Source organism: Ischnura elegans, chromosome X (assembly GCF_921293095.1).
Source record: "Ischnura elegans chromosome X, ioIscEleg1.1, whole genome shotgun sequence".
In the NCBI taxonomy this organism is placed as follows: domain Eukaryota; kingdom Metazoa; phylum Arthropoda; class Insecta; order Odonata; family Coenagrionidae; genus Ischnura; species Ischnura elegans.
Window position 1 is genome coordinate 3739524 of NC_060259.1, and position 22896 is coordinate 3762419.

The window sequence follows — 22896 nt, forward strand, 5'->3', positions numbered from 1 at the left end:
AGCTGTTATATCATGCCATCACTAGACTTCGTAGTGTTCATGTTGCACAGTATCCCATCATCCTGTTTTTGTCAGGTTTTCAGACATGTCAGCCATTGTCAGAATATGTACTTCAAACATGTATTCTAGGCATTGCAGTCTTTCATGGTTTCAGGAAGCCTTGAGGCTAGTAACGCAGTGAAATTTTTCATTTTAAATCAAATCATATTCGTGGAATAACCTTGTTTGCATTTATGCATTTGCATTTATTATATTTGACTGTTGATATACCTACTTGAAACCAATCCTACCAATAGACAAAGAGCAAAACAGTCTTTCAGATTAATTTTAGACTGCAGAAAGAATGTTTGACCTTAGTACTTCCTAATACGGTGGACAAGAGCCACAGGATATTCATCTTGAATGTCCCAAACATCCAGTATTTCTTTACTATGTCACTGATCTATCGCCAGGATATAAGAAATTCAGATTGAGCGCAATGTTTTGGTTTTGAAATTATAGCTGAAATTTGCTAAGTAATATAAAGTTACTTCAAATATTTCTGAAGGGCATAATGTGGAAACTTATTACTACCACTCATTTTTCCCATGTCAAACACCTGTGCTCCAGTCATATCACCTATCAAAATACGGCTTATAGCTCCTCATAGCACAGCCAAAAAAGCAATTATCAGTTACCAGACACAAATTTGTGAGCAGAAGAACCTTGGCAGTGAAAGGAGGGAATACCATGTACCATAACTGCGTACAGGAAATTTCCTTAAAACTATTGTCTGTGCCAGAGGTAACATTGACGGTCCATTAGCCATCTTGTTTTTCTCTGCCTGGATATTCTGAATTTCATAATAGGCTTGAAATATGGCTGCCCTAACCAATAGGCAGTCATTTGAGGTGTTCCCTTATTTTCCAAAATGTGGAACAAGGGTTCTGGATCTATTTTCGAAATGTGTTGGTTATAAAAATATGGGTTGAACTACTATCTCCAGAAATTATGGCCATACTTAGTGCATTTGAGAATATTTCTTTCCTGCACTGCTCAAGCAGTGATGTTGATGCAGAAGCTATTGCTCCTCTATCCTAGTGTTTTTACTCCGTGTGCATTATCCCTTTTGCTGCTGTGAACATACCTTTTCTTCCTCACTGTTGTGCACTCAGCATTTCTGCTGCATATGATGGGTAGGTTTGCGAGAGGGTTAAAATCATCTTTCTTTCAGTATATGAAGTCAAGTTTTTTCAATTGAATATTTTAAAATTATACATCAACCACTGCAAATTAGATTCAAGAGAGCAGTTGGAAATTTTAAAAATTATTGAACACCTGGACAACTCTCTGATTTTTGGATCCAACCCTGGATCTTGTAGTCTTCATCATCGTCACTGTGGTCATGGATTTTCTTGTCTGAAACATCTTCCTACTCATAGTCGGCCACCATACTTGCATTTGAAATCTGGGGAAAATGAATGAGAAGTTATTCTTTCAGCTTTCCTTCATGAATGGCCAAAAGTAATTATTCTATTTTCTTCAGTGCTTAAGGGGGAAGAATTTCTTGGGTTATGAATATTTTTGGTTCGAAACAGGCCAGATCCAAATGTGTAGAGCGATTTGAGCTGTACAAAACGGCTTTCCATAGCTTGGACAGTTCTATCCACAATTACGATGAAGATCTTCATTTTGAATTCTTCTTTGAGGGAAAATCCAACTCAGTCATTTTCAGCAAGTCCTCCCACCATTTTCTTTCCTTTCTCATTTATTGCTTTGGCAATAACGATGTAATTGAGAGTTTCATCGGTCTTCACTCTTTGTTGAAGTGTCTATGTCATTTTCAATGTGAAGTGTTGTGCAGTTTTCAAAGTCTCGTAGGCGTTTTTGTCTTAGAAAAGACTAAATACTCCTTTATGCTTGGGCATAGTCTAGATTCTTTTTTCAGAGATTATCCGATAGTGGCATGGTGATTTATAACACTTGCAAGAACACCATGGCAACAACTATTCTACTGAAATCCAAATACTTGCAGGTGTGGCGACTTATAAAAATTATTGGGGGACCCATATTGGTGGTCTTGCCCCGGGAAATTTTATAAACAGTATGTTTTGCGTTTTTTTTTAGCATTTTAGAAGAGTCATATGATCAACATTAGAACCCTGAAAACTTAACACACAATAACTTGACTCATCATCATCACTAGTCAACAATCATAGGATTGGTTTGACGCAGCCCTCTGCTCAGTTCTCCTATCAGCTTATCTTTTCACACCTACGTAGTTCTTCTCCTTCACATCCTTCTTCACTTGTTCCATATATTTTGTTCGAGTATCCAGGCAAATCGACAACCTGACACATCTTTTCCTTCCCCCTCATTTCCAATTTTTGAGGGGCTTAGGCCCCATGGACTGGGCACCACTGGAGACTTTTTAAGTAAAGCAGTTGCTCCACATCTCTCATTAGCTTTGAAAGTCAACTGAACGCAAAATTTTGAGCAGAGCCAATACCAACTCCAGATAAATGTGTTTAGGTTTGAAGAGTTCGAATGATCTATTTTGCCAAATATTTTCTTAGCTGAGATGATGGCAGACGTCTGGCTTCTCCCCCTCTCTCACCACTTGACGAGGGTGCGCTGTGCGGGTTCTAGAAAAATCAGAGTCAATTCTGTAAAAGCAATCAATTCAGTCACAACACTCAATGCGGCCGGTAGGCAATATTGAAAATGAGCACCATCTTAGAATGATCCAGATTGAATTATATTAATTTAAATCATTTTTTTTTTACTCCAGACTTGAAATCAAGTTCACTGCTCAATGTTGGTATTTAGACTGTAAAATTAGTCTGTTTAGGAACTGAAGGGCGCCAAAGATTTCCAGGCTGGAGGGCGCACCGATATAGGTAGTTTCGGTGTCCCGGCGGCCCAGCGCAAGCCTGCTCCTTGGAATGGCTAAGCCGTTCGGCTGCAACACAGTAGACTACCAAGGGCGGCAGGTGCACATCAGTTGACTTTTACAGCATTTTCAATTTTTTGGGGGTTTTCGGATTTGTTCCCCAGATCCTTTTAGCTCTCCCACCTCCCTTAAAAACTTCGGCCCTCTAGCCCTCCCAGCAGCGTGGTTTTCCGAGGGTTACACTGGTTCAGAATATAAATTCAGTGTTATCAACGAAGCGGTGCACAGGAGCACCAGTAACCCATCATCCACGTGAATTTGGAGGCCATACCTTATCGCAAAAAAGTGAGGATAAATTTTTGAAAAAGGGTGTATTCATGGTATGCGTTCTGCCAGGGGTCTCCATGCTACTACCCTCTATATACATTTAACATTTCAGTTTGCATTACATGCACTCTCTAAATGCCTGTCTTTCTCATTCTCCTTCACTAATACTGGCAAGGTTACACCAGTCCCTATACTCTTTTCGTGTCATTTTTGCACAAGTCTCACCGCTGAAGAAGTGGTACATGTACTGACAGGCAGCTGGCCCCTTACTAGCCATAAATGCTGGGCCAAATTTTGCTGTGATGGATGGATGGACATCTACCAATTCATTGAAAATTTCGATCCTTTTTTAATGTTGACACATAATTATGGCATCGTCGTTAGGCTTAGAGAAAAAAAGCCAATGCCAATCAGGATTCATGATGACTCAAGTTGGTTTCAGGGACAAGTTGTAGCCGATGGAGTAGGTATATCATTGAGTAGACCCACACAGAAAATAAACATCTAGTAGATATCTACAGATAGATAAATAGTTATCTATTAGATATATTATTGTCAAAATAGCAGCAGTTCTAATAGATATCTACGGTAGATGTCTATTAGGCATCTACTGTAGATGTCCATTAGATATTTAATTATCTGTTTTATACTTATCTATATCTATAAAAACTTTTCTCATGCCTATGCTTGATGCAATTAACATTAGTGAAAAAATTGTCGCTGTATGATCAAAATGAAAACTACAAAAAAAATTCCGCGACATGGCTTTGAACTTGTGTTACCTGTTCCAAAGCAAATCGCGCTCACCTCTGCACCAACTGATCCTATTGTAAAATTTGAGCTTTTTTGAAATTATATAACGATTGTTAAAAATACCACTCGGAAATGAATTAATTACAACCAAACTAAGGCCCAGTCAATGGAATCATACATCTATTCATAGATGAAAATAGACAATATATATAGATACAGTTGGCATAGTCGTCACGCATCGTTCTACGCGTTGCAAAATTTTTCAAGTCAGCCATCACTCCAGTAAGGAACCAAAAAAATTGTCCCTAAATCAAATGTTATATCGCTTCCATAGCTCATGAATCGCGTTTTAAAACACACTTTCGGAGATGTATCCAAAATCGCCCCCTGTCACCTGCACATCGATGAGGACACGAGACCAAAGCCCAGTAGACAATACTGCCCCAGCCGGCACAGCAGAAATTCTTTACATAAATGGAAGAGAAAAAATGGAGAAAATATATCTGTAGAGAAATCACAGGGTAGGAATTTCCCTATCTTTTCTGTTCGCAGAGATCCCACAAGATTATTTACGGCTCTAGCGCTAATAATGCAATGAAATTACTTGTAAATCAGATTCAAAGGGCTGACACAGATGGAGAGCTAATTAATATTTTTGTTCCACCATTAAAGAAACAATTATAACATACTATTTTAAATTCTCGAAGTGGACCATTGTGCGCGAAAGGTTGTTATTGTGATGAGTACAAATGCTTCGATTTTAAGAATAACTTTATTCCCTTGGCCCTAACGATAAATTTCATGTTGACATTGGTACAACTTTATAATAATTCATCTGCACCTAATAGGCACGTTTTAGGGGACGAGATGTCCTCAATACCCAGCTTTGAGATGTTTCTCGTCTGCTAACCGAAAGCCATAAAAGAAGAGTATCCCAGATAACACGGCATTTGTATTACATCAATAATACACAAAAAAAACGTGACCAAATACATATGTATAAGATGGAATACGATCGTATTACATCGGTATATTTCACGTAGAAGTGGTTCAAAAGTCCCTATGGATGTATGTATTCGTGCCTATTACAAATTGGAAATCTGAATACCCATACATGAATTATACATATGTATACAATGGAATACAATCGTATTACGTCTGTATATTTCACGTAAAAGTGGCTCAAAAGTCCCTCAGGATGTATGTATACATGCGTATTACAAATTGGAAATCTGAATATCCTTACATGTAATATACATATGTATCTGCAGGCCCTCGTACACGAATTATACATATTGATTTTCTGACCCACATCCACTTAATATCAAAATGGATCAAACGGATGAATAAATATAAGGAAACCAGAACGTACAGATAATAAAACATTTATTCAAAGATAAAAATAAAATAATACACACAAATAACAAGTGTGGCCATGAATATTGCTAACAAGCATTAAGGGCCAGCAAAAAGTAGGTGAAACTTAGTTTAAAAAAAATGGCACAAAGATAAATCAAGTACAAACAATGGTTTGAGTTGGAAAATAGAAAAAAATGTTAGCACGGAACAAGCGTTGTAACCCATTGCACAAGAAGAAACCTGAATTCAGGAAACCAACTCTGCACAATTAGCCACTTTATTTCTGAAAGGAGAAAAGAAGAAGTCAAGTTTAAAAGTCATGCAAAAATATATCTTTTTGTAAGATCTGAATAGGAGCTCAAGGCCTTTCAATTTTATTTTTATCAATTCATATAGGCAGTCAGTTTTTCTGTGAAGTCTGTACCCCAGTGAAAATTTTGTATACAATTGTATACAATTTCATACAGGATTTCTTGTATAAACCTGTACACAATTGTATACAAAATGTGTACATTGTATACAAATTTGGCTTCATACAATTGTATACAGTGTATACAATTTACACATTTTCATACACTGTATACAATTGTATGAAATGTATACAATTGTATGAAATGTATACAATTGTATGAAATGTATACAACTGTATGAAATGTATACAATTGTATGAAATGTATACAAATGTATGAAACGTATACAATTGTATGAAATGTATACAATTGTATACAGTGTATGAAAATGTGTAAATTGTATACACTGTATACAATTGTATGAAGCCAAATTTGTATACAATGTACACATTTTGTATACAATTGTGTACAGTTTTATACAGGAAATCCTGTATAAAATTGTAGACATTTGTACTTAGAACTTAAGCTTCCTGTGATGAACAATGTTAGCTGATGGACTCTTCAGTGAGCTGGCAATTAGATTACTCTTTTGAGTTCTTAATTTGTGTTCCCATTGATAATTGGTGATACCTTTATCTTCTTGTTGGTGGACAATATTAGTTCATCGACTCTTCAGTGAGCTGGCAATTGAAATATTGTTCTGAGTTCTTTATGTGTGTTAACATTGATCCCAGATAGCATGCTAAACTTGCTGCAAGCTTGTCACGACATAGTTGTAAGTTTGCAGAAAGCTTGTCATGACAAGCCTGCAAGCTTGAATCAAACCGCCTTGTTATGCTTTTTCAAACATGCAGCACACTTGTCGCATCAAACTTGCAGCAAACTTGTCGCATCAAACTTGTCACATCACACCTGCTGAAAATGTGTAGTGTCACATTGCTACATACTAGGAAAACTAGTTCCACACCTACCATTTCTGTAGTGACACTTGCTGAGGAAAAACTGACTTAAAATTTCTGCTTTTAAAATGCTCTCCTAAATAATGATTAATTTAGAACAACAAAATTTAAAATTTTCCACTCTATCAATTGTTAGTCATTTCACATGCACAGAATTTGGGAGCTAAATTTATTTAATAAAATGGGCAACAAATAAATGCTGAAGAATTTATTTTTCTCATTAATTATGTACATGCTGAGGCAGCGGTGGACATACCGAAAGTAGATATCTAGTCATCGATAGTTAATCATTATTAATGAAGTGAGTGAAATACTTACAAACTGAATAGGAAACATCAAAGACAGAAACACTTTAAAAAATTTATGACCCCCTAGGCCACACATGGTAATAACTAAAATACAGAAATCTTCAAAAGATAAAAACATATTGCTCGAATTTCATCAAAACATTCACAAGTATGCTGATTGGCTGTGAGAATGTAAAATTAAAACTTCATTCTTTTGAATTCTTGTTTAGTTATGGGAGTACAAGGTTGCGCATGGAACTTACATGGTTACATACTTATAGATCGTTACTGATGAACTTATTAAGCAAAATTATTGTCTTCATCAGCCTGATCCTCAGTCTGTTTATCCTGCCAATCCCTGAAGAGAAAATAGTAATTACTCCATGTGAAATGATATATCATGGAACATTATAGTGTATACCTATTGTAAGAGGGAATGGAAAATATGAAGAAAATGTCTGGGATGATCGAATTAGTGTGGCAGAGAAATGAGAAGCAACTACTTACTATCTTATTTTCCCGACTTTAGCCTGGTTGAGCCAATTACTCAGACACCCTTTCAGCTCCACATCTGATGCATCACGGTCGACCCTTCTGCATACACCTATAAAATTATAAAAAACATTGTTAATATCACTTAATGTAATAAGTTAAAAGTTCATTTCAATGATCAATTATTATAATAATCTTAGAATATCTTGTTGGATGCACTCACAAAAAATAACAGGACACACTGGAGTGCTATAAAATGATTTCTTAACCGAATTCTTCTTAAGTTTGCCTGTAAGGGCTTACAGCTCTGGTACATTGTCATTCTAAGACGACGCAACATATTTTGTAGAAGTGCTCATTCAACTGCTACCAAACATTGCATCTAGAGATAAAAAAGACCAAATCAATGAAGAGTTAACAGCTAATACAAGAATAATAAAAATCATGTTTTCAGCCAGAAGAAAAATTCACCAATGAAATTAACACAGTTGTCATGGTTAGTATGCACATGTAGTATGTGTGCACAAGTGCATATGAAATAACAAAAATCCAATCATACCATAATTTTTTAATATTTCATTGGACATTAATCCATACCCACTTCAAAATTATGTTGTACTTGAGTATTTTTATAGCAGTTGGAATTCCAAGCACCTACGAATGTCTGGCGAGCTCAAGATATACTTCTGAAACTTTCTTACAAATGAAACTCTTATGAAACTTTCTTACAAAAACTTAATTGTTCTTTCATTTAAAAAATCATACATTATTTGAATCAGGATGGCAGCACACAAATTATCATTATTCACTTACCACCTTTGGCTCAAATGAGGGATCTTCACTTATCCTACGGCAGAGTTTGATGAAATCCTCATCTGATGTCAATGGCAATTGGCTGAATTTCGTCTCCTCCACAGCAGCACCCTTTTGCTTTGGGTCACAAGCCAATAAAGCACCTACTTTCCTCTCCAAGTGAGAAAACCCAGGTGCCATTCCTCCTATCCACATGAGGCACTGGCTATTATGTTGTTTTAATTTACTGCAGCCTGTAAATATAAAATTGTTATAAATACACTAATACCAATTGATTTGCTTACATCATACTTCCTTAGCAGACTTGGTACTTAATCATCATAAATCCTGCCTACATGCTTATCAAACAGGTGATAACCATAGATTTTAATATACCACTAATTTTTCTATCAACAAACACGAGTAATTGATTACATAACAAAAATTTTAAGGATTGCAATCTTATTGTACAGAAACAACTTAGAAACGTGTTACTTATGCCCTTGAGTGCAATATGTAATAATAATAATATCTTTATTGTTCCATGGGTCAAACATGTGACATAGAACATTGTCAGGGAGACATAGAACAGACATAGAACATGTGACATAGAACATCAAAACATACATGTTGTCATACACTATCAGACAAGAATTCATTTACATTATAATAACCCTTAGGCTGTAAAAAATTTTTAAATTCTGTCTTAAAAACATTAATATTTGAAATATGTTTTATACTCGTAGGCAATTTGTTAAAAATAAGCGAGGCAGAGTGATGTGGACCTCTTTTGGCACATAATTGTTGTAAAATATGTATATTTTCACTCCCACGGGTCAGATAGGCATGAACCGAGGAGTTTGGTAAAAATAAGGTAGGGTTCTTTTTTACAAATAATGCACAGTAAAAAATGTACATACTTGGTAGTGTCATTATATTATATTTTAGAAATAATGGCTTTCCAGGAGACCTGATGGACACATTTGCCATAACTTTCAAGGCTCTTTTTTGCATAGAGAATGCTCTAGCAGCAGCACTTGTGTTTCCCCATAAAACTACACAATAAGCCAAGTGTATTGTCTGTTAAAATGTACTAAAGCACAAATCAATGCCTAAATTATAACGATCGGAGAGAGTTCAACTGATGGCTATGTTTAGAACAGCTTATTAATTGCTATTATTCCTCGACATATTCCAAATAGTTACTCATTTTCAAGATAAATCATTCATAAATGAGTTAATTGAGGTTGAGACTAATGTCATAAAGAACTGTTAACAAAGTGGATTCTACTGCGAGAACCCTGATATTTCAACTTTAACCGTCTGAATGGATTCTTTTCACTATGCCAGCGAAAGTAAAGACCATGCTAAATTGTAATTACCCTGAGAATAAAATAATGAGTAATCTTAAATAATTAATGGATAGTAATTGGCGGTTCATTAATCATACATAAGTATCGAATGGAAAAAAAATGTTCCATTTACTTACATTAACATGCAGCACAGCAGAGATGGGTTGATGCTGACAATGGCAACTTCTTAAATCTCTTCGTGACGCTAAAAGCCACTGTTTCCGGGAATTCAAAAACTTATTCAGGCGTTGATTCAATTGTGCATGAAACAGTATTCTTTCAATCCCTTTTTGTCAGTATTCACTACGAAGCACGGATTATTTTCTTCTTCCACAGCATACTTCAACGTATATTTGCTACTAATCAATATTTTTCATCACAGCTAAATTCGCCATCACAAAATAACGGTAACAAAAGATGGGCAAAGAAATCGATTGTACGTAATAATCGATTATTTGCTTTCGATTATTGCGATTATTGAATCGATTATGGACATCCGATTATTTTGCATAATCGATTATTTGAATATAATCGGCGGGAATAAGAAGCGTGCTCACTTGCGAGATTTTATGCGAGAAATTATTTTTTTACATTTTCACCCCTTCTATAGTTTCAGAACAACAAATGAATGCTATTTTGAAGTTAACTATTGTTTATAACAATTAACTAAGTTTAAACAAAGTTAGCAACAATGCTAATAACATTTACCAGCATTAACGATTTCTACATACCTTACGGGTTACAAAACAGCAAATTAATAACTTATTAATCTACTTTGTTCATAAGAAAATGTAAAGTTTAAATAAAGCTAGCAACTTTTAAAAATGTAACAATTTCCGCATGTTGTATGGTTGAGAAGAGTTGGCTGAGCCTTTTTGTTGATTATAACAATTACTTAAATGTAAACAAATTTAGCAACTTTTACAAAAATTAAGAATTCCCACATTTTATACGGTTGAGAAACGTGGAATGAGTGATACTCTTATTCTATTATGTTTATAACGATTACTAATGTTTAAACCAAGTTAGCAACAATTTTAGAAACATTTTCAAAATATTACAATTTCTTTAATTTAATTCGGTTAACCAACAATAAAGGAATGGTTTATTGGAACTCTTTGGTGTTTATAATAATTTCTTAAGTTTAAAAATAATTAGCAACAATTTTAACACCATTTTTTAAAGTAAAAATGCGTTACGGTGTAAAGAATAGAAAATGAGCATAGTTGTGGTGCTTTAACTCCCAAACCCAGATATTTACACATTGATGTACGCATACCTTTACATTGTATAAAATGTACAAATTTTATACAGCCTACACAACTGTATAAATTTTCATAAAATGTATAAAATTTATACAAAGTAAACATTTTATACAGCTTTATACAAATTCATACAAAATTTGCACATTGTACACATTCTGTATAAAATTGTATACATAGTATACAATTTACACATTTTATGCATTCTATACAGCTGTATACAATTGTATACTAAATGTGCACATTGTACACATTCTGTATAAAATTGTATACATTGTGTACAATTTACACATTTTATACATTCTATACAGCTGTATACAATTGTATACAAAATGTGTACATTGTATACATCCTGTATAGAAATTGTATACAAAATTTTCACTGGGGTAATTTTAGTACTAATTCTGTATCCTGAATGCAAATGAAAGTTTGGCTTCTCTATGATAGATTCCAGACATAAGTTTTAAATTTTTTCATTTACCAATTATGTCGAGGTCCCAACTAGCACAGATTTGACCTTGTCCTTTGAGAAATCATATATTTTGGGGATATGCTTTCATTTTACAAAATTAATAGCCTTTCTCTTAAGAAGAATGAGAAATATGAGAAAAGATCATATGACTACTTTTAAATATAAATTAACTAGGAAAACGTGAATCCATTGGTATGCTTATTTATTACATGATACTATATATTACTACCATGATTTACCCTAGTAGCACAAAAAGGATTATATCTGTATATTTTTAAGATTTCGAAATACATCGGTATACATATTTGAAAATCTGTATATAATACATATTTTATACATGTCTGATGATCCATGGTTACACCATAAGGATATCAATTGTATATTTTAAAGATTCTGGTATACATCATATACAGATACACATATCTGTATTATATATATATTTATCATATATTTTAAAATCTCTGCTTCTCTTTCAAACATCCGCACATAGCACAAGAACTCGCGAACATAATGTATTTACGAAGGAAATTGATGTATACTATACATAATGTATTTTGTAACGTATTATTGCTGTATTACAGCGTTATTATATGTAGGGATTTACATTATGTATACATATTGGTGTATCCATACCGGTATAATGCATACCTTTGAGTTCATATTAGCGACCAAAAATATTAATGTAACATATAGGAGAGTACACTGCCGAGGAAAATTATATTTGTGGATTAATATTCACTCTGAAAACTAATAATTGCCTAGTTGCACATTATCGGTTTTAATGAGTCCACTCATAAGATCATCTTTGAGCGAAGTAGTGATATCCTTGAAACTCCTACGTTGTTTACGAGTGAATATACGTTACGTTTCACCACTTTTTAGGGATTTTTGTGGTGTAAGTTGTTGAAAATTGAAGTTTCTGAGGATAGTTAATTTTCCTTTATTCTTGAATTTCATTCGCTGGGCTTAAGAAACGTGTGTTTGTGAGACATTTTTGTTAAAAACGCCTTTTATGTGTTCAGTACCGGGGTGCGAAGAAAACTCCAGGAGTGGACCCAAAGTTTGTTTTTAGCTTTCCAAAATATCTTGAGTTGGAGATCAAGTGGATTCGGGCGATCAGAAGAGACAATTTCACCTCCACGAAAAACAGTAAGGTATGTACCCTTTCACGCTGTAATTATTTGGATGTAATTTCTAGCTAGATGTGGCTTGGGGATGTTGATGAATGTCTCCAATACTAAAAGTGGTGATTTAAAATATTGTAGCGGCAATTCGACTGAAAATTCTTTTATTTTAGTTGTTTTTTGTATTATTTCGTTCAGTAGACGTGTGGTTGAAGGAGTTAGTGGGAATTATAATTTAGCAGCCAAGTTTATGGTATCGAATATTATTTCTTAGCTTGCCCTTTGGTGTGTTATGCGTCTGAAACTCAGTACTCAGTTAAAAATACTTATTTAACTTAGATTTGAAAAGCTGTTTGAATTATTTACGCCCTAAGTTATATACTAGGGTATTTTCGATGAGGCTTCCTGAGTCATTGTATTTTTGGCGTAGTACCGTATATTACGGGGGAAAGCACATACCTTTTAAGGTATTCATGCTTTCGAATTAATTTGAGCTTATGTATCATTTCGCAAGACCAGCGATACTCACTTAATAAGTTGCATGGAAAACAATGCTGAGAAATTCATTGAGTCTCGTCAGAAACTTATATACTAAGTGTGTATGAACCGCCGTGAATGGAAATATGCGTTTTTATCTTACAATCGTGAGTGATGCAATGAACCGGAATTTAACTGTGTCCGGCTTTTATCATCTCAAATTATCTCATGCTTATATCTAGTTTTTTATAAAAAAAATCATTGAGGTATATATATAGTTATCTCCTGTATTTACCAGCCAAGTCATTAGATATATTTCTCATTCAGAAATGCCTTAAATTGAAAATGAAATGACTAAGTAATTTACTTGGTATTTTCTTATTTATTAATTTTAGGTGTGTGAGCTGCACTTCACATCGATTGATATCAGAAAAGAATCTGTGGCCTTGCACGAGAAGATGGGGAGATAATTCGTGTTGAATTAAAGGTGCCGAGACTGGAGGAAGGTGCCATTTCTTCAGTTACCAAACTATCATTCAGAAGACAGAAAGACAGTGGTATAAGTGACGTATAGAACTATGGTGGATGTGGATTTTTTTAAAGTGGATGATGTGACAATAGACATTCGTTGGAGAAACTATTGAAGATAGTATGGCTTCTGTCAATGCACTTAAAAATAATTTTTGTTCAAAAGAGAATGACAGTATTTGTTTCAGCAAAGTATTTCATGGTAACAAGAGAGGATTGCAGCTATTATTGTGATTGAATAATGAAAATAAAAAATATCTGTATTTTAATTGTTTTTTTTCTTTCCTGCCACTAAAATTCATTATGGTGATGTCCTCATGCATGGTAAGAGCTGAGATGTGATTTAAGAGATATCATATTCTTTATACATATTTTTATGCTGGTGGTTTGGCAGGACATTCAAATTTTTATTAGATTGATACATCTACTGTAGTGACATTGAAACTTTTGCTCATCCCAAACAATATTTCAAATATATATCCGCCTGGGACTGGTACGTTTTAGTGGCTGAGGTTGGACTAGTAGTTGAGGTTTAGATTGATCTTTGCTTTTGCTGGCATAGTGGAAGTACAATCCTTTCAGACATATTTAGTTGAAAATATTATTTTTCTCGCGAATTCACATTGTTAATAGTTCTTTGTGGCAAGTATAGTCTCTCTCTATTATCTCGTAGGTATATGGAGGGTTAATATATAATATCTTATTATATTATGGATTATATTTTGAATATATATTATGGAGGGTTATATTATGTCGCATATTTAATCTGTATATAATCCATATTATTGCAGCAGATATAATACGTATAATATCTAGATATTATATGCGTGGTAGAGGACATTTGCATGGATTTTATACAGATATAATCTGTATACAGTGTATACAATGATACGTATTATATCTAGATATAATCCTTTTTGTGCTACTAGGGTAGTAGCGGATGATTCACACAGAAAAAAGATAAACTTGTGATATCAAATTTTCAAACAAATAAATTTCATACATAACCGATAATTTCAGGCTTAATTTTAAGAAACCTCTCCATTATGGTAAAAAAAAAATTCCCTCAAAGCTTACCTCGGTATTAACAATTCCACCTGGTCTTCTGGCTTTGCTTCGTCGTCTTTTCCGTAATCCATTCTCCTCTTGTCCAGGCCAAGCTATTTACATCGTCGCCTGCTGGGTAGTATGCGCGAAAGAGCATGAAAAGAAAATTATAATTAATTAATTTGGCCCGTACGCACCTTTTTCTTACATATAATGACAAACTTTCGCATGAAAATTACGTATTTATCTTGTGTCAATAATAATGACGAAATGCACCTTGATTGACTGCATTTCAAGATGAAAGAAATATTACATTTTGCTTTAAAGGAACCGATATTACACGACCAATACTTCTTGTTCGTTAAATAATTAGAAGTAAAGGGCAAAACCGCTCGGAACCTCGAGGAATCTATTAGTGACAAGGCTACGCTGATAAGTCTACGGTCAAAGATGTTATGACTAAAGCATAGGATAACTAGGAATGCAAGAACTACAATACAGTAGGTTGTGGCAATAAACAGCGATAAAACAACTTACACGTGAACGAAAACATTCCTTAAACAATTTTTTCTGCTCTTAATTAAGAGAAGAAAAAATTTAACTTCAGCCGCGAAGCACGGAATTACTATACGACGCATAATCTATTAATTTATACGTACAAGATTGACATTACTATGTTTTACCATATAACTTCAATGGAGACCAGTCTCCTCGATACATAACTCAACAAAAAAGGAAAACAATAGCCAAACATAAACAAAATAATTACCTCTATTGGCGCAATGTGGTCAACACATTGCGCCAATAGTTGTATCCAAATATACTCAAATAACATAATTAATGTAGTCTATGTAGGCGTACAATACAATAAAAGATAAATCATACCTTACCTTAATAATCCAGTGACAGGAAACTGCTGGAGCTGGCTTGCACGAATCGCAATAACGTGTGGGATTGAAGCACATTTCCAGCAAAACATAGCTTCGGGTTGAGCACACCATCCACACGCACCGGTTATCGAGGATTAAAACACTATGTCAATTCTTCCAATAAGTATAATAATACAAACAAATATAAAATTAACTATACATCAGTAGCTAGTTAATAACGGATTTCCTTTTGTTTATTAGCGTAGATGCCGGAGTTCCTCCTACAGCACGTTCTCGTAGTCTCGAACGAAATGCCGAGGTTTACTGTCAACGAGATTATAACTGTATCACTCCCACTCACTTCCCTAGCGACAGTGAGCCGCGGAATTGAGAATTTAATTTTTTGTCTAAACAGTTACATTAAAATATTGTTTAACAAATCAAACTTCGCTTTTACTTTTGATCTGTGCAAGTACTATGTTTTGTATTTTTCATGTATTGTGAACCATTTTTCCATGTGTATATTTCGCGGATAGAAACTGAATTTTACATATGTAATACGTCTGTATTTCGCGTGCATTTACAAATTAACATAAATAGCCGCCATATTTACTACCCTTGCTCACATCGACCAGTATATGATTTATTTTTAAGCTTTCTGGGTATAAATTCGAAGGGATGAATGATCATTAAAATAGGGGTATCTGGCGTTTGCTGTGAACATATTATTTCTGGAAAAAATGTTTATGAACGTTTCGCAAGACGCCACGAAAATCTACCTCCCAAGTATTACAGGAAATATACATAATGTATATTTTGTGTATTTTTGACCACATTTACATATGTATTTCCCCTGTATTCATACATATGTAAAAGTGGTACGTGTTACACGATAAATACATTTGTATTTTTGTGTATTTTTGACCACATTTACACAAGTATCCAAATTTCAAAATACACAAAAAATACAAATGTATTTATCGTGTAACAAGTGCCACTTTTACATATGTATGCATACAAAGGAAATACATTCAATAATACATATGTACTACAGATGTAATACATAACAAAAATATATATGTACCGTAAAATGGGCTAACTTCGGCCGCTTTTTAAGGTTTTCTATGAATATGAAGGTGATAATTATAAGAAACCACCACGATAAAATTAGAGATTATTCTCCCTAGCTTTATATAGAGAATCCCATGAATGGATAACTGTCATATTACTTATTGTTTACTATATTAAATTATTAATCATGGGGAAATGGGGAATGAAATTTCACTATTGGACGAAGTTACACATACCAGGCTTTACTTCAGCCACTAAAAACGTGCAGGAATACCTGTAAATTGATTTAACAATATTTTTCATTGGGAACTGAAAGAAACAAATGCCGCCATGGCTAATTTTATTGAAACATTAAGATTTTAAAAAAAATTGTTATACATCGGAAATAATATTTTTGTCGTAATATTAGCTGTGAAATTACTTATTTTCATAGCCAAAATTAGAAATTAAAGTACATATAAAAATTACAAATAGGAATGCAGTTATACCGCAAATAATAAAAAAATGTCCAAACTGTCCTTTATGTTTTTGAAAATATATCTTCCACGCCTTATCGGAATCTGCATTTCGAGTTTTCTCACTATTTGGTTTTTCTTAATGGAGCACATATCCTCGACATCTGGGAAAACGAAGAAAAGATTTTTCCCCGCCTTTTTTCGAAAGAACTTTACCACATAAGAGTCCGAGGCTTCTATAATCTCAGCTGCATAGAATCTTTGGTTTTTATACGCGTCATTTAAATATTGGACTAGAACAAAGTCCCCTACGCCATATGATTCCGCAATCTCAGTGGAGATTTCAGCGTCTTTTTCAGCCAAACTAGAATCCTGAACTTCAATCGACTCATCTACTGTATTTGAGGTGCCAGCAGAAGCAGTTTCTTGGGTCTCCACGTCAGTTTGGATGACGTCTTCAACAGTCACACTCTTTCCAGGTTTTCCGCTGATTCGCTTCCCCTTTGATTTCCTTTTTTTATCCTCCCCCATGCGGGCAGTTTTGAGAATTTCGGTGAAGGAGTCACTCCAACATTTCTCAAGACTTTCGTTCCTTTGAGAATCGGGAAGTTTTTTCAGCACAGCCTCTCTGTTTACAGGAGAGATCCCTGCTGATAGGAATCAAGATTTCAAGTTTTTTTCTATTTTTTCTCGACCAATGCTTTCAACTGCTGTCTTTAACATCAAAGGAAATTCCGTTTTAGGCAGCGTACCTCGGTTCTTCTTTTTCCACTCATCAAGAGCCTTTCTCCATGCAACTTTTATTGGTCGGAAGAGAGCAATGTCGAGAGGTTGGGTGAGGTGTGTCGAGTTTGGTGGCAGAAGGACAAAACCAATGTTATTGCTCTCACACAGCCTAATTACCTCCAGTGAAAGGTGACTGGAAAGATTATCCCCGATTATGACCTTTCTTCCAGGCAATCTTCTAATGTAAGGAAGGCATAATGTTAAAAACCAATCTTCAAAAATTTCAAGGTCGAACCAACCACTATCGTTCCTGTTGTAACGGGACCCATCAATGCCGCCCTCAGTCCAGCCTGGATATAAATGTTTTGCCTTGTACAGCACATACGGCGGGAGAAGATCTCCAGATGCTGTTCCTGCCATCATGACTGAAACCCCACTTTTGGAAGTGTCGGTTATTCTCTCCGGATGTTTCGTTCCTCTCTTCACAATAACTTTGACTCTCCCAGGGTCATCCACAAAATTAGTTTCGTCATAGTTGACGATGTTATGCGGGGAAACACCTTCAAGGGACTTCTCCAAACTGTCAAAGTATGAATTTATTTCAATTTTTCCAACTGAAGCTCTGGCACGTTTAATATTCTCTGAAAAGCGGAATGCAAGATTTTCATGCCTCTTCAAAAATCCTCTTACCCAGTCTTCTCCAGGCAAATTTTCATTGAAGACAGCCACGGTTGTGCCTTTTCTATCTAAGTAGTTTTTGACAACCATTCTCGTGTCCTTTGGTGTCAAAGGAAATCCCCATAAAGCACATTGTGTTAGTCCATGTGCAAGAGCATTTTCTTCCTAATTGAATAAAATTTGAAGTTACTCTCGGCCCAGACATTATGTGCACTCGAGTTTGGATACGAATAGCGAAATGGCATTAGGACGCACAGAAAAAGTGATGACACCATAATTTTTCACGCCCCGTTTTCAGAGTGTGAAATTAAAATGCATTTAAGTGCCAATGCTTTATTAAAGTTAGAAGAAGAGACAATTGGTGATCAGCAGTATCTGGTTTACCAGTGAGTAGCCGATTCTTGCCATTTGTCATTTCATTCGCAGCAATAAATTGCATGAGTTTATACTTTGCATAGAGGAATAGGTGACGGGCCGCTGGCGGCCCGGAGTGGGCGAACGCGGCAACACTGCTCCGCTCGACGTAAAATTAAATCAGAAAAATTATGGTCCCATCGCTTAGGAGTGTCACAACATCTACATATATCAGGAAATTAATGTTGATATGACAATAATGATACAAAAATTAACCAACCTCTAAACAAAGAACGCAAGGGCGCCCGATTTTCCCCACGTGAATCTCCTTCATTCTGTCCTGAAGTGTTGTTCTAGGAACAGCATACTTTTCGGAGGCCTGGCGGATTGAAATTTTGCCTTTCCGAATCTCTTCCAGAGCATTTTTTAGGTAAATGGGGCTATAATTGCAATAGGCGCGACCGCCGACTTTCTTCTTGGGTGCTCTCGGCATGGCCGAAGTTACCCTGAAAATTCATGCCCATGAACATGAATCCTACTCTACCAAACACTAATTGGAATTTAAATGTATTTTATTGTAAAATATGTTAAGAGATACTTACCCAATGTCACGGTTAAAGCGAGACTAACTTTCAAAATATAGATATAGCTCCTGACTAGGTGGTAGCATTAAAATTCAGGTTAGGCAACCTGATGGCCGGAATTACCCCGGTTGGCCGAAGTTGCCCATTTTACGGTATGTGACCCATGAAAATACTATATATATACATATGTATATCCAAATGTGTGTTGTTGGGGATATCGATTCATACAATGGATATGATTGAAATCTAAATGCTACCATGCTGCTCGAGTAACAACATCAATAACGGTTAGAAACGGTTGCAATCACGAATGTTTTGAAAGTTGTCTTTATTATTCCTCGTGCTGTATGAGTGAAAGCGGTTGAAAATGAAGTATCTTTTACCAACGGAGTAACGCAGTAGTCTCTGCACTGTCTGACGCCCTGAAATTTACGCAGACGAGTACCTATGTAAACATTTGGATCTGTATTTGAAGCATGGAAGAAGTTGTTTGAAATAAGTATCATTAATTTCTCTTATTATCTCCATACTGACTAGCATTTACTAATGCAATTTTGCTGGAATAACGTATTATATAACAGTATTTCTTTCCATGCTCGTTATTAATGTATGAATTTTGCAATATCAAATTATATTTTTGCGGAATAACTTGAGTGGAACTCGTTGGTGTTGTTATATCCTAAGGGTCCGGCATTTCCATCGTCCTTTGTCGTCTATGATGTTATTGCAGTGCTAAATCCCTGATAAAAATAAACTCCTCCATTAAGGAGAGGTTTACCCTCCATTGAGGGTACAGGAAGGATAGGTGTACCCTTCCTGTACCCTTCAGCAAGGGTACACGAAGGGTATTTTAGAACATTGGTGGGTACGCCCTCTCCTTCCTGGAGGGTACGGGAAGGGTTTGGCCAGCCTCGATGAAGGGTACAGGAAGGATAAGTGTACCCTTCCTGTACCCTTCAGCAAGGGTACAGGAAGGATAGGTGTACCCTTCAGCAAGGGTACACGAAGGGTATTTTAGAACATTGGTGGGTACGCCCTCTCCTTCCTGGAGGGTAGGGGAAGGGTTTGGCCAGCCTCAATGAAGGTTACAGGAAGGGTAGGATAAAATAAAAACTAAAAATCCATAAATTAACATAAAAATTTAAAAAATCGCTAATAAACTAAATTAAACGAATGGGGATGAGTTGCAACAGTGATTTCTAAAGTTATAGGGCATAAAAAAAATTAGCCTTCACGTGGTCTTGAACCCAGGACTTTTACTGGATCACGTACTAGAGATTTAACAATCTCGGCCATCGAGGTACAAGTCAGGAGTAATTTCTCACTTATACTACAAAATCTTAAGATGAGAATCGCACCCGGGCCTATGTGGATGAAAGCTGTGACTTTTTTCTACCACACCTATTTCGTTTCAGAAAATAAGATCGGCATTCTAATACTGAACATCACTCTAGCGATGTCTCATTGTCAGCCACACAAATAGGTTACATCCTAAAACGTGAATGGAAGAACTTCTAAATGAGCTTTTTTCACACAATTACAGAAACTATTGTGTACAGTGGCGTAGTCAGGAATTTCGTTTGGGGGGGGGGGGGGGGTCCAAAACCAGGTGGGAAAAGTTTTGAAAAACAGGATAGTAAGTATTGGAATTCAACTTATTCAAACACTTTTCATAATCGAAAAAACTTCAATAGTCAAAGAAATATTTTTTAAATTCATTATTTTTCAATATTTTGATTTCTATTATGAAGGAAAAGTGATTGTGTTTTTATACTTCGGGGGGGCGGAGGGTCCGAACCCTCCGGACCCCACCCCTGGATACGCCACTGAATATGTATATTATTGTTTTCCTTAAGGAAATTTTAAAGATTAGTTGTGTAGCCCGTCTATCTTTGCCTTCAAAGGAACTTACGTTCTTGTACGGAACTCAATACTCTTTAGCAGGTGAAAGTAGCTAAGGAGACTCTTTCAGGATATGTTTTCTTCAGTTATAAATGCTAAGTCCCAAGGAAGGGTAAACGAAGGATTTTTCTCTCCTTCCCTTACCCTTAATGGTGGGTAGAGGAAGGGTACACGGATGGTAAGGGAAGGAGTTCCAAGGAAGGGTACACGAAGGATTTTTCTCTCCTTCCCTTACCCTTAATGGTGGGTAGAGGAAGGGTACACGGATGGTAAGGGAAGGAGTTCCAAGGAAGGGTACACGAAGGATTTTTCTCTCCTTCCCTTACCCTTAATGGTGGGTAGAGGAAGGGTACACGGATGGTAAGGGAAGGAGTTCCAAGGAAGGGTACACGAAGGATTTTTCTCTCCTTCCCTTACCCTTAATGGTGGGTAGGGCGTGGGTTGTGCAAGGGTAACTACCCACCATGAAGGATGCCACCCTTCCTGTACCCTTCCTGTACCCACCATGGTGGAGTTTATTTTTGTCAGGGATTTACTCATCTAACGTCAAGATAAGTACCGTATAAGTCATATTTTAATTGTTGTCACCTAGGTTTGTTTTGAATGTGAAATAAGTAGTATATCACCAAGTGTTGTGAGGATATGACGAAAATCATCATTTCGACATGAGTATTTATATTGTTACCTATACCTCGACATTGGAGGTGAGTTTCATTCTTTTCTCGTCATCACGTTTAACAGCTATACCATACTTCTTTGCAGATATGCTGAAAACAGGGGAACTGTGGGCCCTAAATGGAGCTTACTGTGGGAAAGGCCTTGGGCGAATGAACGGGCAGATGTCTAAAATTATTTCTAAATTACGGTGTAGATGTGCCTAAATAAAAATAATTTTTTAGAGACTTATGATTTTTTGTGTGTAAAAATGAGTGGAAACCGCTTAGAGTTAGCAATAAAGGTAGTAATAAGAGAGCATCGAGTATTAGTCGCCGTTAGTTCGTTGCATGGCCTCTACGCGGCGCCCTACTCGCCGTTAGAGAAATGATTTCTCTTGTATTTAGGAAATTTTTCTCTTGGATTTCTCTAGTTTTTCTTTAACTTTTCTCCAAGATATACGTATATAATTTCTCTTAACGCATATGATTTCTCCGTTTTATACGAAAATTATACGTATATTTTGGTTCTATTTAAAACGTTGTGCCGGTTGGGCCTGGACAAAATAATCCTTTAGATAGGGAGGCTGCTTGGTAATCAGCCTCGGACGGTTATCTTGTCCAGGAGTATCGTCTACTGCCATCTGGTCTTGTGTCCTCATCAGTCTCCGTCTCAGGGCTTGGAGCAGTTGATGGACTACCGTTTACCACTTGAGACAGGTCTTCCCTCCTCCCCAACACTGGAATTGATGGGGGGAAGAAAGACCTGTCTCAAGTCTTACAAATATTCCCTTGGGGATTTAGTCTATTTTAGAGAGTACTATGGGGGTAAGAGGGTTTGGCAACGTGGGAATTGAGGGACCTAGAATTTTTAAGGTAAAAAATGAAGAGGGGAAAATTGAGAGGCGTCATGTTGACCAACTCCAGACGAGAATCTCTCCTAATGACAATTCTCAGTTCATTTCACAGGCATGGTCTCCGAGCAGAGATATTGAGGAGAGAAGTTTGTGTGATTAGAGAGATGAGCTACCTCCCTTAATATTGTAATGGTTCAAGCCCCATTACAGTGCATTTCCACTCGGCGCATTTTCTTCCCTACCAGTTTACCCGCTCGTTCCACGACCTTTCCCAAAACCCCACCCCCCAAACCA

General features: G+C 35.9%; 1 long non-coding RNA gene across 1 annotated transcript; it reads right to left on the reverse strand.

The window, feature by feature from the left end:
- Nucleotides 1–7202: 7202 nt before the first annotated feature.
- Nucleotides 7203–9756, reverse strand: LOC124170964. Its single transcript, XR_006867616.1, has 5 exons — nucleotides 9681–9756; nucleotides 8213–8445; nucleotides 7623–7781; nucleotides 7415–7511; nucleotides 7203–7265 (listed from the first exon to the last, which is right to left on the reverse strand). It is a non-coding gene; the product is annotated as an uncharacterized LOC124170964 (long non-coding RNA).
- Between the last annotated feature and the right edge of the window lie 13140 nt (nucleotides 9757–22896).